Source organism: Schistocerca serialis, chromosome 1 (genome assembly GCF_023864345.2).
Source record: "Schistocerca serialis cubense isolate TAMUIC-IGC-003099 chromosome 1, iqSchSeri2.2, whole genome shotgun sequence".
Classification (NCBI taxonomy): domain Eukaryota; kingdom Metazoa; phylum Arthropoda; class Insecta; order Orthoptera; family Acrididae; genus Schistocerca; species Schistocerca serialis.
This window is the reverse complement of record NC_064638.1, coordinates 353,673,309-353,689,424: the sequence shown is the minus strand read 5'-3', so window position 1 is coordinate 353,689,424 and position 16,116 is coordinate 353,673,309. Positions and strand designations below refer to the sequence as shown.

Sequence of the window (16,116 nt, the reverse complement as noted above, 5' to 3'; positions counted from 1 at the left end):
CATGAATTGCATTTCCTTGAGATTCTGTCAATTAATCTGAGCCTGACTTCCGATTTTCCTACAATATGTTTCACTTGGCAATTTCATTTTAGGTTGCTCCAGATGTTCATCCTCGGTGTTTTAATGTAGCGACTGGTTCCAGCGATCTTGTCACCGACAGTGTAATACAATGAGGTTGCAAATGTCTTGGGATCCCTTCTAATATCGTGGTGGACCTCCTTTCGTCCGGAGTAGTGAAGCAACTCTAAGTGGCACAGACTCAACAAGTCGTTGGAAGTACTCTGAACAAATACTGAGCCATGCTGGCCCTATAACCTTACATAATGCTGAAGTTTTAACAGTCTTGACGGCGCACGATTTTGTGCGCGAACTGATGTGTCATAAATGTTCCGATGAGATTCATGTTGGGCGATCTGGGAAGCCAAACCATTAGCTCCAATTGTCCAGAATGTTTTTCAAACCGATCGCGAATAATTGTGACCCAGTTTGGAAACATGAAGTCCATGAATGGCTGCAAATGGTCTCCAAGCAGCCGAACATTGTCATTTGCAGCCAATGATCGGTTCATTTGGACCATAGGACCCTAAACATTCTGTGTAAACACGGCTCACACCATTATGGAGCGATCACCAGCATGCACAATGCCTTGTTGACAACGTGGGTCCACGATTTCGTGGGGTCTGCACGACACTCGAACCCTATCATCAGTTCTTACCAACTGAGACCGGACTCGTCTGGCCACGCCGCGACTTTCCACTTGTCTAGGGCCCGACCGATATGGTGATGAGTCCAAATAGTTCAAATGGCTCTAAGCAGTATGGGACTTAACATCTGACGTCATCAGTCCTCTATACGTAGAACTACTTAAACCTAACTAACCTAAGGACATCACGCACATCCACGCCCGAGGCAGAATTCGAACCTGCGACCGTACCAGCCGCGCGGTTCCGGACTGAAGCGCCTACAACCGCTCGGCCACAGCGGCCGGCCGTGATGAGCCCAGGGGAGGTGCTGGAGGCGATGTCGTGCTGTTAGCAATGGCACTCGCAGGAGTCTCCTGTTCCCATAGCCCATTAATGCCAAATATCGCCGCACTGTCCTAACGGATACATTCGTCATATCTCCCACATTGACTTTTGCAGTTATTTCACGCAGTATTGCTTGTCTGTCAGCACTGACAACTCTACGCAAACGCCGCTGCTCTCTATCGTAAAATAAAGGTCGTTGGCCACTGCGTCGTCCATGCTGAAAGATAATGCCTGCAATTTGTAATTGTCAGCACTACCTTGAGACTGTTGATCGCGAAATATTGGATTCCCTATCAATTTCAGAAACGGAATGTCCCATGCGTATAGTTCCAGCTAAATTCCGCGTTCAGAGTCTTTTCATTCCCGTTAAAAATGTTCAAATGGGTGTGAAGTCTTATGGGACTTAACTGCTAAGGTCATCAGTCCCTAAGCTTACACATTACTTAACCTAACTTATCCTAAGGACAAACACACACACCCATGCCCGAGGGAGGGCTCGAGCCTCCGCCGGGACCAGCCGCACAGCCCATGACTGCAGCGCCTAAGACCGCTCGGCTAATCCCGCGCGGCTTGATTCCCGTCTTGCGCACACAATCACGTCGGAAGACTTTTCACAAGAATCACTTGCGTACAAATGACATCTCCGCCAATGCATTGCCCTTTTATACCTTGCGCATGCGATAACACCGCCATCTGTATATTTACATATCGCTATCCCATGAATTTCGTCATCTCACTGTAGCGCAGTAGTAGATTTCTTCGCCTGTTTGTGCGCAACATTTATTAGCGTAGTAGACAAGGAAAGGGGAGAATCAGCGGTACGTTATTGAAGGAGAGCGAGCATCCGCGAGAAGTGATTTATAACGGAAACCCGTGGTATTGTTTTGGATTCTGCAGTTTTATTTAGAGGAAAGATTTTCTTACAATCGTAAAGCTACAAATGAAGATCATAGTTCTGTATTACTGAATCCTGTCCAAGCAAACGTAGATCAATATGAGAAGATGCTTTGCCCCATTGCAAGCTTCGGAAATTTTACATTCAAGTAACTATATTTACTTGATCCACTTTGTTATCGAAACTTACCCCAAGCCCCTTACAATGAACTCGTTTTATTTATTTATTTATTTATTTCCGTTTGACATCGTCACTGGAAATGTTAACTAATTTACATTTGTAAATGTCCAACTGTTGCCAGACATTAGATTACAGTCGTTTTCAACGAAAGGAATTCTAAACAGGAAACAAAATAGCTTCATACATCGAAAATACTGCTGAGCTTAAACTTTTTTAAACATGCACATTAGAAAAGATAAATATTCCCCTCTTGCAACCGAAAGGAGAAACTTTATAAGATAAAAAAAAATTATTTGATAAAACAAGTATCTCTCTTTTGCCTCTTCCTCTGTCCCCCAGCCGCTCCCCCAACGTGTACAATCGCAAGATATTTCATTAACATTCAGTGCTCCTCACCCCATAGTCAACCAAGATACCTAAAGAAGTGCACGAATATGTTCAGTTTCTTGTAAAAACAATCCAGTACAAACGTAACTTCCTCAGATTTATAAATAAGGTAAAGAAGCACGAATTCTGTTGCTGCTGGACCATGAAGTTGTTTTTGTATGTCAATCCTTAAAACAGGTGGAAATTTAAGCTCAGGAGTACACTATTTGTTAAGAAATGTAATGAATTGCACAATTAATTGATTGCAGAAATCTCTCAGAGCAATGTGTGTTGGTCAACTACCACCAATAGTTTCACATTTTCCTGTGTCACAGAAGGAGACATCACCATTATGAGTATGCCTGCAACAGACCTGGCGTTCGCCGTGCTTAGCTCACGTGACGTCACGAGCAAGCGCTGAGGCCTTCCTTTGAGTCGGTGTTGTTGTTATAGGGGAAGGACATCGACAGAGGGGAGAGACACAACGGCAAATTCTGATGCTTCACCACGCTCCTGTTTATAATGAAGTCAGATTCCTTCACAGAGCTTGGCGAACAGATCGTGACGGATGGATTGCATCAATCCCATTAAAGGAACGAGGGAGTAAGAGGGAGGGAGTAAGTGTGAGCCGAGAAGGCGCTCCGAGCAGCAGACCGCTATTCACATAGCGGCAGGAGGTGGGGCTGAGGTGAGCGAGATTTCCGCCCGGCTGTGTCGCGTCGCCGGCGGCACAATTTGTCAGCGTCGCCCGGTCGCAGCTGCGGCGCGGGGCTGGCTGGGTAGCGTACTGGCGTGGCGCCCTGTAGCGCGGAGCGGGGGGACAGACCGCCAGCTGCGGACACCTCAGCCGTCGCGGGAAGCAGCCGCAGCCGCGGCAGGAGCTGCGGCGGGAGACGCTGCCCGCAGTCCAGCTGCCGCCGCCACGTAAACACCGTGGCCGCCGCGCCGCCGCAATCGTGTCGGCTCGCCGTTCGTTACGGCGGCCATCACGGCGCGCACGTGCCAATGGCTCAATTCGCACGTCCACGTACCAGCCGAGCACGGTCTCTCTGACTCTCTTTCGGCGGAACGCTGGAGAATGGAGCGCCTTCAGGCTCACATCCTCGCGCAAGTCCTTCAGTTACGCCTCAACAGTCCCACGGAAGGTCGGCGACAGGACGGATTGAAAAACCCCCCTGCTCCTTCAGGTGAACCGAGGTTGACAACCAGGCGCAGTCGGCTGCGTTCAGGCTGCCGTGAGTATTCACGGATAACACCTAATGTTGTTGTTGTGATCTTCAGTCCAGAGACTGGTTTGATGCAGCTCTCCATGCTACTCTACCCTGTGCAAGCTTCTTCATCACCCAGTACCTACTGCAATCTACATCCTTCTGAATCTGTTTAGTGTATTCATGTCTTGGTCTCCCTCTACGATTTTTACCCTCCACGCTGCCCTCCTGCAGGCGCTCCATTCTCCAGCGTTCCGCCAAAAGAGAGTCAGAGAGACCGTGCTCGGCCGGTAAGTGGGCGTGCGAATTGGTGATCCCTTGATGCCTCAGAATATTCCCTACCAACCTATCCCTTCTTCTAGTCAAGTTTGCCACAAATTTCTCTTCTCTCCAATTCTATTCAATACCTCCTCATTAGTTATGTTCAATAATGGCTCTGAGCACTATGGGACCATCTTAGGTCATCAGTCCCCTAGAACTTAGAACTTCTTAAAGCTGACTAACCTAAGGACATCACACACAACCATGCCCGAGGCAGGATTCGAACCTGCGACCGTAGCAGTCCCGCGGTTCCAGACTGCAGCGCCTAGAACCGCACGGCCACCGCGGCCGGAATTAGTTATGCGATCTACCCATCTAATCTTCAGCATTCTTCTGTAGCACCAAATTTCAAAAGCTTCTATTCCGTTCTTGTCTAAACTATTTCTCGTCCATGTTTCACTTCCATACATGGCTACACTCCATACCAATACTTTCAGAAACGACTTTCTGACACTTAAATCTATACTCGATGTTAACAAATTTCTGTTCTTCAGATACGCTTTCCTTGCCATTGCCAATCTACATTTTATATCCTCTCTACTTCGACCATCATCAGTTATTTTGCTCCCCAAATAGCAAAACTCCTTTACTACACCTAATATTATAATTTAAATAGCTGGACAAGTGCGAGTAGAACTCGCGCTCTCCGGACCCCGATATTTCGAAACTATTCGTTCAAATTAATACAGGAGGCAGAGTACATCAAAACAAGCCCGCCTGGCTAGCCGCGCGGTGTGACGCGCTGATTCCCGAGCGGGAAGGCGTGCCGGTCCCCGGCACGAACCCGCCCGGCGAATTAGGGTGGAGGTCAGGTGTGCCGGCCAGTCTGTAGATGGTTTTTAAGGCGGTGTTCCATCTGCCTCAGCGAATGCGGGCTGGTTCCCCTTATTTCGCCTCAGTTACAATATGTCGACGGTTGCTGCGCAAACACTTGTCTCCACGGACGCAAACAGTTGGGGTTACACTCGGCTGGTATGAGACGTTGATGGGGAGGGGGGAGGTTTCCACTGGTGGTCGAACCGCACAATAACCCGGGGTTCGGTGTGGGGCAGCGGTGGGGTGGGTGGACTGCTGTGACGTGTTCTGAACGACTGAGGGCTACGGCGGGACGAAGCCTCTCCATCATTGAGGTCCGCCGCTGGTAGCTGAGTCGTCAGCGCGAAGGAATGTCATACCTAACGGACCGGGTTCGCTCCACGGCTGGGTCGGAGACTTTCTCCGCTCAGGGACTGGGTGTTGTGTTGTCTTTATCGTCATCATTTCATCTCCATCGACACCCAAGTCGCCGAAGGAATCTTTCTGTATTTCCCCTGTAAAGGACATTTTCCATGCGTCACCTTCTTCAACCTAATGATACAGTTCCTAATCAAACTGCACCTTCCTGCGGTCAAATGATGACAAAATATCGTTGATGCCGAGGCCGTTAGAGAAGAATAGCTTCAGAGGAGAGGGAACGAAATCGACCCTGTCCTTTTCGGGAACTATCGGTCGATTTGCCTTAAGCGATTTAGGGAAACCACGCCCGCCCGGAGAGCCGAGCGTTTTAAAGCGCCCGCTCCCGGAAAACGCTGATGTGCGATGGCCTGGGATCGAATCCACCCACTCCACCTAAACGACACATTCAGGCTAGGAGGCACTGTAAACCCCGTACCCGGTCTTAATCCAACTACCACCAATATTGCCGAAAACTATATAAGAACGCCGACCCCGTAGGGGAAAAAAAAGGACAACAAATTAGTTAGGGGTACCACGAAAAACCAAAGCCTAGATGGTCTGTAGGGGTATTGAAATGTCATCTTCCCAAATGTGAGGGTAGCATCTTATCACTATGACTGGATTGATGTCTGGAAAAAGCAGGGTCATGTTTAGAGTTGAAAAACTACCGTAGGCTGTTGTAGACTATCGTAAGTAACTGCAGACTACAGTACTGCTGCTATTTGCTTTGGTCAGTTAAGGTCATGCCTGTGTTACATGTAAATAAATTGTGTCGCATACCTGTCGGGCGTTACCTCAAAACGACCACTTTCTTTCTGTATGAGATCAGTGTCTTAGAAGATTTTTCTAAAAACCGGAAGTGGTAAAATGTCTAGAAGCTGTGTGAGGACACCTAAATAGACGCATTATCTACGGAACATTTTTGTTCTACACAGTTAAAAATGAAGAGTATTTGCAGCGAAATTGAACTTGTCAACATTTAATTTCGACTTTATTCGAAAATTGTTTATTTCTAACGTGAAACAGAGAAACGTCGTTGTAAAAAATAGAGAAAACAATACAGATTTATCATACAGCGCTAGAAAACGCGATTTCCTCAACAAAAGGATAAAATTAAAAAAATTGCAGACAAAAATATATCAAACATCGTTTCAATACTTCGTAGAACTTACATAAAACATGTTTCTGTCATTTATAAAAGACTTTCGAATTTATCCATAATAACAGGAAACTCCTCTGATCGTAATGAAATGCGAGGGGTTCTAGGCGCTTCAGTCCGGAACTGTGTGACTGCTGCGGTCGCATGTTCGAATCCTGCCTCGGGCATGGATGTGGGTGGTGTCCTTAGGTTAGTTAGGTTTAAGTAGTTCTAAGTTCTAGGGGACTGATGACCTCAGATGTTAAGTCCCATAGTGCTCAGAGCCATTTGGATCTTTTTTTTTCGTAATGAAATGTTCTACTGAGTGCAAAATAACAGCAATAATTGAATATACTTTTTAGTGCATGTAAACCGTGCTTGCACCAAAAGTCATTCCTTTAGTTAGATAAAAACGTAGAAGTTACGCTATCAACTAATTTTTATTATTACCTATAAAATGCAATTATTTTCTGTTAGGATATAAAACACATGTTGGACTAAATTGAGTGACGTGCTGTTCTAATTATGTGTAAATGAAAAAGAGAGAAATCGTCGGCTCCCAAAAAAGGTTCAAATGGCTCTGAGCACTATGGGACTTAACTTCTGAGGTCATCAGTCCCCTAGAACTTAGAACTAATTAAAACTAACTAACCTAAGGACATCATACACACCCATGCACGAGGCAGGATTCGAACCTGCGACTGAAGCAGTCCCACGGTTCCGGACTGAAGCGCCTAGAACCGCTCGGCCAGCACGGCCGGCGTCGGCTCCCAATTTCTCTCTCACACACACTCATTTATGATTCTTACCCCATCACCAATGCTACCAATTCCACGTGTAATACTACCAACTTTACTACATCATTTATGTAGTGCACCAAAACTAACGAATCGTAGTTTTGGTAGAGCGCAACTGTGGTCAGGTCATTTTCGTTTAGGTTCTACACAGTTACCGAAATCACAAAGACAGTAGACGGTGTAGTAGTGAGGACGTGCGAAGGCGCAGCACACGTGTTTCCGGGAGTGTCGCAGGAAGAGGCGAGATAGCAGGGAGGCGCGACGTGTAGAGGGCGCGAACAGGGCGCGCTTTGAGCGGCGGGGCGCGGGACACGCCGGTAGCAGCAGATAGCGGCCGGACACGTGTTGACACTGCGATAGCGCCGCCGGGGGCGCTGCCGGGCGTCTCCACAGGCGGACGTGGATCAACGGCTCGAGCGGCAGGCGGGCTCGAGACTCCGAAAGTCCCTCTCCTCGCCGTCCTGGGGCTCATCACCCTACACACGAAACAGACCTTATAATCATAGAGGCACTTTAGGCAAAAAGTGACCAGCTTTCAGTGTCATGCTGACTTCCTAAACCACCTACTGGCACCACTCTCACAGTGCTTCCCTAGGAGTGGTAATGGAAACAAAAATTCACCACCACTGGCCATTAACATTGCTACACCAAGAAGAAATGCAGATGATAAACGGGTATTCATTAGACAAATATATTATACTAGAACTGACATGCGATTACATTTTCACGCAATTTGGGTTCATAGATACTGAGAAATCACTACCCGGAACAACCACCTCCGGCCGTAATAACGGCCTTGATACGCCTGGGCATTGAGTCAAACAGAGCTTGGATGGCGTGTACAGGTACAGCTACCCATGCAGCTTCAACACGATACCACAGTTCATCAAGAGTAGTGACTGGCGTATTGTGACGAGCCAGTTGCTCGGCCACCATTGACCAGACATTTTCAGTTGGTGACAGATCTGGAGAATGTGCCGGCCAAGGCAGCAGTCTAACATTTTCTGTATCCAGAAAGGCACGTACACGACCTGCAACATGCGGTCGCGCATTTTCCTGCTGAAATGTAGGGTTTCGCAGGGCTCGAATGATGGGTAGAGCCACGGGTCGTAACACATCTGAAATGTAACGTCCACTGTTCAAAGTGCCCTCAATGCGAACAAGAGGTAACCGAGACGTGTAACCAATGGCACCCCATACCATCACGCCGGGTGATACGCCAGTATGGCGATGACGAATACACGCTTCCAATGTGCGTTCACCGCGATGTTGCCAAACACGGATGCGACCATCGTGATGCTGTAAACAGAACCTGGATTCATCCGAAAAAATGACGTTTTGCCATTCGTGCACCCAGGTTCGTCGTTGAGTACACCATCGCAGGCGCTCATGTCTGTGATGCAGCGTCAAGGGTAACCGCAGCCATGGTCCCCGAGCAGATAGTCCATGCTGCTGCAAACGTCGTCGAACTGTTCGTGTAGATGGTTGTTGTCTTGCAAACATCCCCATCTGTTGACTCAGGGATCGAGACGTGGCTGCACGATCCGTTACAGCCAAGCGGATAAGATGCCTGTCATCTCGACTGCTAGTGATACGAGACCGTTGGGCTCCAGCACGGAGTTCTGTATTACCCTCCTGAACCCACCGATTCCGTATTCTGCTAACAGTAATTGAATCTCGACCAACGCGAACAGCAATGTCGCGATACGGTAAACCGCAATCGTGATGGCTACAATCTGGCCTTTATCAAAGTCGGAAACGTGATGGTACGCATTTTTCCTCCTTACACGAGACATCACAACAACGTTTCACCAGGCAACGCCGGTCAACTGCTGTTTGTGTATGAGAAATCTGTTGGAAACTTTCCTCATGTCAGCACGTTGTAGGTGTCGCCACCGGCGCCAACCTTGTGTGAATGCTCTGAAAAGCTAATCATTTGCATATCATAGCAGCTTCTTCCTGTCGGTTAAATTTCGCGACTGTAGCACGTCATCTTCGTGCTGTAGCAGTTTTAATGGCCAGTAGTGTATAAGAGTCAGTAAAATTAATCTGGCTGTTTTACTGCGTCATGTGTGTTATAACTAGCCAGTCTTTTCAGCCACTATTGCAGGTAGCCTTCATCAGGATGACTACTTGTAGTTTTTGGTAACTACTGAATAATTAAAATTAATTAATGTCAAACATTCGCAGAAATAAGCATCGGATATAGCTCTAGTTGGTCCGGTCTCTCAGCCAAAAAAGTGGTCGTCAAGCCTATCAAAGATATAATAATGAACATTGAGTTTGTTCATCTTCTATGCGTTCCTACACCATCATCCGTTTACAATAACACTTCGGTGAGCTGTTGTGCTCACATTGGGGAAGTTTTCTGCGGGGGTAAGTATCAGCTAGGCAACGGCCTTGCCGCAGTGGATACACCGGTTCCCGTCAGATTACCAAAGTTAAGCGCTGTCGGGCATGGCCGGCATTTGGATGGGTGACCATCCAGGCCGCCATGCGCTGTTGCCATTTTTCGGGGTGCACTAAGCCTCGTGACGCCAACTGAGGAGCTGCTCGACCGAATAGTAGCGGCTCCGGTCAAAGAAAACCATCATAACGACTGGGAGCGTGGTGTGCTGACCACACGCCCCTCTTATCCGCATCCTCATCTGAGGATGGCACGGCGGTCGGATGGACCCGATGGGCCACTTGTGGCCTGAAGACGGAGTGCAAGCATCAGCTCCTACCCATAGGAAAGAGGTGGAAAAGAGGGAGAGAAATCACAGAAGTTTAACTCAGAAACATCTGGAGCAGTTTCAGTCACTTTTGTATATACATGACTCATTATTTGTACAATTATTTGTATAAAAATATTGTGCAGGCAATACAGGCTAGCCACCGATAGAAGTAGGGTGAGAAGATGTGATGTGTAAAACCATTCTCTAACGACCGATACTAGTACCATAGTTCTCGGGTCGCTGGACTTTAGGTAACGATCATGATGGCGTTTCACGCGTCGTGTTGCAGGAGGCGTGAGGAGGGAGAGAGCAAAGACATTAACATATCAGCATATCTCTGACACGCTCGATGAAATTTCCACTAAACGTTTAACACGTGTCACTTGCCGTCTGTAAAAATGTACTGTGGCAATTAGGCACCACTAGTACCTCTGTGGGTGAGGATTTAGAGTGAAAAGGCGTGTCGTAAAAGCATAACTCAGGAACTTCTGGAGCAAATTCATCCAAATTTGTTGAATAAACACACGGTGGAATAAGAAATGGAAGAAATACCAACTACAGCTAGGAGTTAGGGTGACGCTGGGAGGAGATGACACGTATAAACGACTGAAAACGACCTGATGGTATTTCTTTCCTATAATTATGAAGCGTCTGTGTTGTTTGATGCATCAGCCATATCTGTTTTCGGGCCAAAGATCATTACCGCATATACATTTAACGTCCTCGCTAAATTCGCATGGTGTCAGATGTGGAGAATCAGACAGACGCCAGCGACAATCCTCTTTCTCGAAAAGATAATCAGTTACTCGCAGAATTACCAGTTTCCTCATCATTCGCTATAGGTACGGGTGAAATGCGTGTACAAACATGCGGAATGCTAGATTGTACTGTGCCTCAGAATGCTACTCTCAATACTACGTCCACTTTTCGTAATGAAATGTCCAATAAACATAATGAATTATCAGATCAGTTATCCCTAAATTATTATTTGAAGTACACACGTTACGTAATGAAATGTGTACTAAAAATAAAATTACCCCTTTTCCATAATGAAATGTGTATTAAGAGTAACGTGTCAACTAAATCTGAATACTGTCCGCTAAACTGTCAAGCGAAATTTTCGCAAAACATGAATTCCGAAGCAAAATACGTTTTCAAATAACATGTCTGTCTGCGGACACATCACAGTTAAAATAATAGTGTACGACTTTCACAACTGATGTAGCAAATTTGTCACTGCAACACGCTACCATGAATACTGATACAGCTGCACTGAAGGATGGAAACGAAGATTTGGCAACTTGTCTGTCGAGTATATACTTATTGTACGATCTGTACGGAAGTTAGATACTAACGTAGATTCAGAACCAGCACTCGTAGTACAGCCTTCAGCTGGTGACCTTTTAACCCAGTATGGCACTATGGAAATGGTTAAAGCTACGAACATGGCGATCTTACATGCATCTAAACGGAAGTAAGCAGGGCTCTAATGAACTTCCTTTGTTTCATATAAAAATAACGAAATTAATCCATCGGCTCCAGCACATCGAGTTCAAGGATATACATATCTCTCAGCATGGTAATTAATTAAACAACAAAATTTAATTTCTTGCAGCCTGAAGCCAGGGACAAAAAGCTTTTCACATGATCAGTTACATCTTTCACTCTCGCGAGTGAGACAGCCAAAAATGAATTTGTTTTTACAGAAGACGGTAAGGTCAGAAATACTGATATCTCAAAGGACTTGAAAAACAATTTCAAATAAACATAACGTACAAAAATTATCATTATCATTCATTTATTTTGCACTCATAAATGTGTCTGCTTTGTTTATGTACAGTACACAGAAAGAAAAAGTGATTGCAACGCATGCCGGTCTCAGCTGATTTCAAAAAATAAATACAAAGCTGCAACGACAAGCCACAAGTAGTCATATCGATGAAGACTGCCTGCAATAGCAGTTGAAACGTTTGTCGTTTTATCACTTATGAGGCCGCCATACACCAAAGAGTATTATATTGAAACTGACTCCTGCTGCTAAATCCTATGCTCTTAAAATATAAACTGCCCATTTGGCATCACCTTCATAATCTGCGAATGATTCAAGGAGAGCAGGGAGTCAAAGAATAAGCCTTATGAAAATTAAAAAGAAACTTATCATACTAACAGAATCTTCCGTTGGTTCTTGGTAGAACAACATTATAATAAATGAAAATCACCAGTTTGCTTTTGTTCTATTTGTTTTATTCTACAATATTGTAGAATAAAAGCAAACTGGTGCTTTTCATTTATTAAAAAAACTTAAATATATAATAAAAACAAAACAATAACCACAAAATTTTAGTTTGTTTAATGGCGCTCGTCTGTGAAATCTGAACCTGCTTCTGGTTAAATTCGGTACCGTATTGTTCCACCATGCACATTGTAAGATGACTGTGTCACCCTTGGCAAGCCGTCCACACGGTGGTAGAGAATCGCAGCTACTCAAACCTGTCGCACGCTTTCTATGCGACGTCCCTTCTGAGGTTACCCACTGCTAGTTTCAACTGGTCCAGAGCATCCTCAGTCGACTTTACGCCAGCAGACACCGCAGGTCATGCCATTCACTTCCTCCAGGGGGAACGAGTTCACAAAATGGGCTCGTCGTACTAGTGCGTTGTCGTCTTGAAACCTAACACATTGTCTACTAAAGCATAAGGAAATAAGTTGGAGCAACTTGGTCCGATACTGAGAAGTATTCAACTTATCAAAGACACCGATCATACTGCCCAAAATACATGACTGATGCATCTTCCTGCTGAACTTGTCAGACAGCAAGTCTGAGATATGTATTGGTGGGCATGAGGAAATTCCTCATCAGGAAGAACTTCAAGTCTTGTAAAGCATCATATACCAACAACAGTGGGCAGCAAATACTCAACCAACACGAGGCACGGAAGCATCAGCAACATCCCACAAAATGCCACACGCTAATGTCGCGGAATGAAGGTTTATCTTTGTATAGTAATGCGATATCAGTGATTACCTGACGCAGTGGTAAACCTGCGCTGTTAAGAGGCTCTGGAATGATATATGCGAATGTGAAAGGGTGAGCCAGACAAATGTCTACCAAAATTATTATATTTCATTGGCTTACCTCAAGCACACATGCAGCAAATGAACTTGCAATGCACTTGAAGATCGTAGCATGCTACCGAAAGACCTAGTGCAAACAAATTTAGTAAATAGTGACTGAAAGAGCAGAAATTATTTCATAAATAGGAAAGATTAAACTTTTCATCACGTCTTTAGACTCAGTGGTTTCCAATATGTATTTCCGTTGTGAGTCACAGATGTTTCTTTGTCAGTCGATATCTTTGATTCGCGATCGCAGGCGACATCGCTGTGGCGACGGCAGCCATCTTCGATTAACGAACATCTCTGGTAAGTAATCGCTGCCATCTTGGCCGACAACAGGCAGTATCTCTGGCAATGTATCGCAGCAATCTCTGGCGCGGAGCCGGCGAACAGCGCTACCAATCACGGCCACCGAACACGGAGGACACAGATTAATCGAGCGGCAGCTTACTAGCCGCTTGAACAACCGAGGGTGGAAGAGGAGTGCTCCTTACACGGTAGCGGCGTTCTGCGTGAAATATGCCTCGACCGTGGGGAGATAAGCACAGGCGCATACATCAGCAGGCACGCCGGACCAGTGCTAATTAACGAAGGCACCCGCAGATGTCTGGACCCAGATAGCCGGGGGACAAAACGGCTCCTCGCTTTTCTTTCCCCATCTCTGGCGAGACCGCAATTAAGGGGGCGAGAGACGGATGGGGCCGAGGAGGGTTCGCTGGCGAGTTTCGCTGCAACATCGAGGTCCAGACCTGCGGAAGATTCCGATAACGCTGGCGCAACAGGTCTCGGGTTTCTCTTTTAGCGACGCTTATTATTGTGAAACATGACCTAGCTTGGATTTATATTCGGTTCCCAGCGTTCGTTGTCTTCCCTTTTTTTTAGGAGGCGGGTAGAATTATGTCCGTAACTTAAAGGATCTTTGAAATCTACGAAAAATACTGTGTCCTGTTGTCACCATGCAGATTAACAAAAGTTGTTACGAAAGAACACTGAAACGTGTGACATAAACGAGACACAAATTCCTGTATAGGTATACTAGGTTATTCAGATGTATGGTTTTAAGCAACCGGCAATGCCTTCAAAAACCACAAATGAGATTGTAACATTCTCTCGCTCGCTACGTGCAAATTACGAGACCTACAGAAATATAAACTGAACGTTTTTGTGGGAAATTTAATGTAGTTACATTTTGTACTGCAATAAGTTTTTAGTAGAGCACTTAGTTTTCCAATTATGCAAGAACACCGCGGTTGAAGAGCACTTTGACACGTTTTTCTTGAATAGGTCGAAAACTACGGTTTATGGCGAGAATGTGTCCCTGTACAAAATTTAACTACATTAAATTTCCTGCAAAAAGGTCCTGTTTGTTTGTTCTGTAGGACCAATAGTTTTCAAATAGTGTGAGAGAGAGAATATGAAAATCTTGTGTGTGGTATTTGAAGGTGTTGTGGGTTGCATAAAACTCACAAGAAGGGGCAGCTCAATCATCTTTCATAATTACAAAGGGTAATACGTGTACAGAGTATGTTACAACTTGTAACATCCTTTTTATTTCATGAACGATTCAAGATATAAAAACGAAGCTTTCAGAGAAAGATAGTACACAGATGGACATGTTATCTTGCTACAGGTTTAATATTGTTAACTCATCTATTGAATTAGCTATTCAAGCAAGTATGTTCCTAATTTTTTTAAATAAATACTTTAAATAAATAAGACGACATAGCACTTTAACGACATTCGGAAACTTTTGAAAAGACAAACACAATAATATTCTGCTTGTTAATTCTGGTACTGAAACTTTTTGCAAAAAGTATCTGATAAACCTGCCAAAAGATCAATTATTTCGACACAAAGTCTGCCAAGTGGGGCTCTCAAACCGAGTTCCGACCGTGTATATAGGGTGCAATAGGTATAAGTATAGATAATTTTATGTGTGGTACTTTACAAAGATCATTGTGTTGGTTCTTTTTTCTCTGCACTGAACAGTCTTCCCACAAACACGCCACAAAACTAGTACCTGATGTTTTCTGCACCGTCATAACTGCATCACTAAGTGGTGTACGTCTGTCAGTATAGACTAACCGTTTTGTGTCCATGAGCCCACACTTCCATATCTGACATGCTGCCCAGGGGAAAATAAGCATTAATGGTTTGCTTGTGTCATCTGGATTTGGAGGTACTAACCAACCTAAAAATACACGACTTGTAATAGCTGTAATTATTAGTCTGCAAGTGACGTAAATACTGATGTAATGTTGTTCAGTACTTCGTCCTCAATCACCAGTAGAATCTTCTGCATTTATGACTGTTACACTCTGTATAGCATATGTGAAAACACTGAGACACATACATAGTTGAAATAGTTTTCTGATCCTTTTCTGACACCCTTAAAGGTAAGATACAGGTCGTTTCTAGAAAATCGTAGCTGTACCTCTGTCGTATAGAATACCGTCAAGAGGAAATAAGTTTCATCTCAGTAGCCTCGGCTTATCTTGTTGTTGCATGTAGCGACGGTGCCTAGAAAGACAGGCCAACTTGGCAGTGGTGGACGCAGCAAAGACCATTCTGGTCGTCAAATCACCTCTAAATTTTAGCACATTTCTCAGATACGCGAAATGATTCAAAGCTAGTATTGACATGTGTTATATGAGGTGTATTCAGGGAGCATAAGTCGGATGGACCCGAGTTCTCGTTTTTGTGTTGGTAAACACGTCTGAAACGTATGTGTACAGAGTTAGCCGTATCGGATATTTAGTCTTTTGTCAGCTGTCAAAAAGAATACACGTGTTTAGGTGCTATCGCTGATTATATATTTTGTATCAAATGGATCACAGAATTCACACTAAAGATTACTATAAAAATGAAATAAAGTGCAGCAAAGTTTTACAAATGTTAATATTCATTTTGGTTATTGTGCTGTGAGTAATGCGAGGGTTCACGAATGGTATAACCACTTCGAAGAAGACGTTAAAGATAGTAGCACTCTGGACGCCACAGCACATCAGCAATCGATGACAGTGTAAACGGGGATTATGAACGGTCGACGAATAACAACAGAGATGTCACTGATGATGTTGGTATATCAAATGGCTCATACCATGAAATGTTTTCAAATTTTTGGGTATGAAACG

At 44.9% G+C, this 16,116-nt stretch overlaps 1 protein-coding gene and 1 pseudogene across 1 annotated transcript in view; one reads left to right on the top strand and one right to left on the bottom strand.

Annotated features, from left to right (window-relative positions):
* LOC126470088 (tyrosine-protein kinase Dnt-like) overlaps positions 1-16,116 on the bottom strand; it is a 567,460-nt gene that overhangs the window by 279,176 nt on the left and 272,168 nt on the right. The window lies entirely within an intron of this gene.
* Positions 9,539-9,656, top strand: LOC126425772 (5S ribosomal RNA; annotated as a pseudogene).